General features: G+C 36.1%; 1 pseudogene across 1 annotated transcript; it reads right to left on the bottom strand.

Moving 5' to 3' along the window:
• Nucleotides 1-235: 235 nt before the first annotated feature.
• LOC311167269 (ATP synthase subunit g, mitochondrial-like) lies at nt 236-548 on the bottom strand (annotated as a pseudogene). Its single transcript has one exon. The product of its transcript is annotated as an ATP synthase subunit g, mitochondrial-like (transcript).
• Between the last annotated feature and the right edge of the window lie 4,299 nt (nt 549-4,847).

The raw sequence follows: 4,847 nt of genomic DNA, 5'->3' as shown, positions 1-4,847 counted from the left end.
GCCTAAAAACAAGCTGACTGGTGTATTGCTGCCAACTGCCTTTCTCAAAGCCACACATGAAAAGATGAACTCACTTTTGTAAAAGCAGGAATAAGAAAAGATCAGAATACTGGGGACTCTTTTTTTTTTTTTTTCATTTTGACACATTCATTTATTCAAACACCCTTCTGATCACCCATGGTCCAAGAATACACAAATAGTAACCCAAATATAATCATATGTTAAAGATTGGTCTTCAAACATTATAGCCAATGAGCCCACGCTTGCCTATGATCTCACCAACATAGAACCACATCCACACCTCAGTGGCCACCAAACTATTCAGCAGAGCTTTCTTAACCGTGAGCTGTTTGAAGCTACCAGGTTTAGCACTATTGATTATTTTTTTTCAGGCTCTGAATAGCTGCAGGGATCTCAGCAGGGGTTGCAGGAATCAGCTCAACCTTGGCATAGCTCCAAAACGTGGTCAGTCAAGGTTTCAAGTAAGTCATAGCAGCATTTACAAGCACCGGGTCCTTCTCCATGAGGTTACAGACAAATTGGGCCATGGGTCTAGAATAGAAAGTCTGTGGCCCCAAATAGCCCACTGAATGTCACCCTGGAGACTCTATGTTTTGAGAGATAAAAACGGAAACTGAAAAATCTTGGACAAGAAGAACGGAATAAAGCAAGGAATAAAATCACAAAGAAGACAAACAACATGGCAAATACAGATGCCAACATATCAATATTAACTCTAAATGTAAATGGATTAAACTCATCAATAAAAAGACACAGAGTAGCAGCCTGGATTAAAAAACAAAATCCAACCTTCTGCTGTCTACAGGAAGCACATTTAACAAAAAAGATAAAAATGGACTGAAAGTAAAAGGTTGGAAAACATTCATACGAGCAAATGGACCAAAAAAGAAGGCAGGCACAGCCACATTTATGTAAAATGAAATAGACTTCAAATTCAAAAAGGTAAAAAGAGATATAGATGGACACTGTATTATGATTAAGGGGACAATACATCAGGAAGATATAACACTTATCAACATATACTCACCAAAGGAAGGAGCACCAAAATATATTAGACAGTTATTATCAGCTCTGAAAATGGACATTAAAGAAAATACATATATAGTGGGAGACTGTACAAAACCAAACAAAGACAGCACAAAAATAGAAAATTACAGGCCAATCTCCCTAATGAACACTGTGCAAAAATCCTCAACAAAATCCTTGCCAACAGACTCCAACAATGCATCAAAGGGATAATACACCACAATCAAATGGGTTCATCCCAGGGGCACAGGGATGGTTCAACATACGAAAATTGATCAGTATAATCCAACACATCAACAAAAAAATACATTAAAAACCATATGATCATATCAATAGATGCTGAGAAAGCATTCAAAAAAGTCCAACATCCATTTTTGATGAAGGCCCTTGAAATTCTCAGGATAGAAGGAACATATCTTAACATGAAAAAAGCCATGTATGACAAACCCACTGCCAGTATTATTTTCAATGGTAAAAAGCTGAAGGCCTTTCCTTTAAGATCAAGAACAAGACAAGGATGTCCTCACTCACCACTGTTCTTCAATATAATACTGGAGGTCCTAGCCAGGGCATTATGACAAGAGAAAGACATACAAGGAATCCAAATAGGGAAAGAAGAAGTAAAACTATCACTATTTGAAGATGATATGATAATATATGTAGATAACCCTAAAAACTCCACAGAAAAACTACTTGAAATAATCACCCAGTTCAGTTAGGTAGCAGGATACAAAATCAACATACAAAAATCAGTAGCCTTCCTATGCACAAACTATCAATCTGAAAAAGAAGAAAATCAAGAAAACCATCCCTTTTATAATTGAATAAAAAAAATCAAATACTTGGGAATAAACCTAACAAAATAGGTGAAAGACCTATGCAAAGAAAACTAAAACTCTGTTAAAAGAAATAGAAGAAGATACAAAGAAATGGAAAGATATCCCCTGCTCATGGATTGGAAGAATTAACATTATTAAAATGTCCATACTACCAAAAGCAATACACAGATTCAATGCTATTCCAATAAAAATCTCAATGACCCCAATCCCATTGGGGTCAAAATGGGGGGTTGAAATTGTATGGGGAATATATAAAAATAAAATGTATTATTAAAAAAAAATCTCAATGACATTCTTCAAAGATATAGAACAAATATTGATGAAATTCATATGGAACCACAAAAAACCATGACTAAGCCAAAGCCCTCCTGATGAAAACAAAGGAGAAAAGAGATATCACACTTCCGAACTTCAAGCTATACTACAAAGCCATAATAATTAAAACAGTTTGGTATTGGAACAAAAACAGAAACACGGAGCAATGGAACTGAATAGAGAGAGAGTCCAGAAATAAAACCACACTTATAAGGACAACTGATCTTTGACATAGGAGCAAAGAACATACAATAGAACATGGACAGTTTGTTCAATAAATGGTGCTGGGAAAACTGGACCACCACATGCAAAAAAATAAAACTAGACCACTACCTCTCACTGTGCATAAAAATCAACTCAAAATGGATAAAAGAACTTAACATAGGGCCTCCCCGGTGTTGCAAAGCTGCCCGCAGCCTCTGCAGCACCGGTTCAATCTCCGGCTGCACCCTGGCCACCGGAGGAGGGTCCCACATGGTGCGCAGACCTCGCCTGCTGCCCGCTGCTCCCCTCAGCAGTGTACTTCAGTCTGACTGCTCTGCTCCCCGCTCTGGCTCTGATGAATTCTCTCACCCTCCTGCGCTTCTGACTGTACCCAGTATTTATATAAATAAATAAAAATAAATCTTTTTTAAAAAAAAGAACTGAACATAAGACCTGAAACTATAAAATATATAAAAGAAAATAGAGGTAAAACACTACATCACAATAACATCTTTAAAGACTCATCACCCAAAGCAAAGATAGTCAAGGAAAAGATAAACACCTGGGATTACATCAAACCGAAAAGCTTCTGTACAGCAAAAGAGATATTAACCAAAACAGAGAGACACCCCACTGATTGGGAAAAAAAATCTTTGCACACCATTCAACTGATAAGGGACTGATCACAAAGATATACAAAAAATTTACATGGCTCAACAAAAACAAAATAAACAATCCAGTCAAGAAATGGACAGAAGAACTTAAAAGACATTTCTCCAAAGAGGATATGCAAATGGCCAACAGGCATATGAAAAATGTTCAATATCCCTTATCATCAGGGAAATGCAAATCAAACCACACTGAGATACCACCTTACACCAGTAAGAATGGCATATATCAAAAAATCAAGAAACAACAAATGTTGGCGAGGATGTGGAGAAAAAGGAACTCTCCTGTATTGCTGGTGGGAGTGCAAACTGATCCAACCACTATGGCAAGCTGTCTGGAGTTTCCTCAGTCTTCTAAAAATAGAGGTACCATATGACCCAGCAATTCCATTACTAGGGATCTACCCAAAGGACACAGAAACATTGATTCAAAAGACCACCTGTACCCCTATGTTTATTGCAGCACTACTTACAATGGGTAAAACCTGGAAACAACCTAAATGCCCAAAAATAGATGACTGGATCATGATGTGGTGTATATACACAATGGAATATTATTCAGCAATCAAAAAAGATAAAATCATGCCATTCATAGCAAAATGGATGAAGCTAGAAGGAATTATGCTCAGTGAAATAAGCCAGAAGGAAAAAGAAAAATATCAGATGGTTTCACTTATAGCAGGAATATGCAGGAATCAAATAAGACATCAGTGTAAAAAATAATAACAGTACAAAACACAACAAAGCAAAAATGAACAATTATAAATCAGAGACATACTGCCGGGGAGAAGAAGGGAGAGGGATCAGAGGGATGGAGGGAGGAGCACAGGGGACTGAGGTGATGGTGCAAGGATGAAGGAAACTCTATCGGGACTACACCTGAGGGGGTGGGGGGAAGCAAATGTTGTTTAAAAATGAACAATGATGTAAAAAAATTTTAAAAACTAATAAAAAACAAAATTGGAAAAAATAATAAAATAAAATAGAAATAAAAAATAAATAAAAACAAACAGATATGGTATCACAATATTGTGTATTTCCTTCCTTTTTAAAATTTAATTGCCACATCTATTTTCCTTCAATCTGGAACAATTCAGCCAACAAGAAATAAATCTTTAAAACACTTTGGGTTAATTCCATATAATCATGTAATCATAGAATAGATTGTAAATTATTTCAACTGTAAGTAATGCTCTGGTTATTAATTAGTATTTTTCAGAGGTACTCACAAATTAATTTGGGAGAAAATTCCCACAATTTTCCTCACTGCCAAGTGAATGGAAAATTATTTTAAGTAAACATTTCTGCCCTATTTTATATACAAGCACATCATATTGCTTGTTTTTCAGTCCAAACTAATTTTCTCTTAAGGGAGATTTGGTAGTGTGTTAAAATAATCCATTACCCCAGATCATTTTTACTAACAATGTGGGAAGCAAGTACAATTAGAATAGACACATTAAAATATTTATTCTTATTAAATAATAGTATTCAAATAATTTATGTTAGAGTAGATGATCTAATATCATCCCATTTGGCTCTACTTTCAAACATGTAAAATTAATTCCTAACTATGACCTAGAAAAAGACATATAATTTTTTTTGAAGATTTATTTATTTATGTATACAAGAACTGGGATACAGACCAGAGGCGTGGGGGGTAAGAGGATTCACCAGAGACAGAGTGGGGAACAGAACAGGTAGATTGACTGAAATACACAGCCGAGGGGAGCAGCAGCGAGTCAGGAGAGGTATGCTGCACCATGTGGGTAGC

The sequence above is a fragment of the Talpa europaea genome (assembly GCF_964194135.1).
Source record: "Talpa europaea genome assembly, chromosome: 2".
NCBI classification, from domain to species: Eukaryota; Metazoa; Chordata; class Mammalia; order Eulipotyphla; family Talpidae; genus Talpa; species Talpa europaea.
Note: the sequence above shows the minus strand (reverse complement) of the source record. Positions and strands in the feature narration are given on the sequence as shown.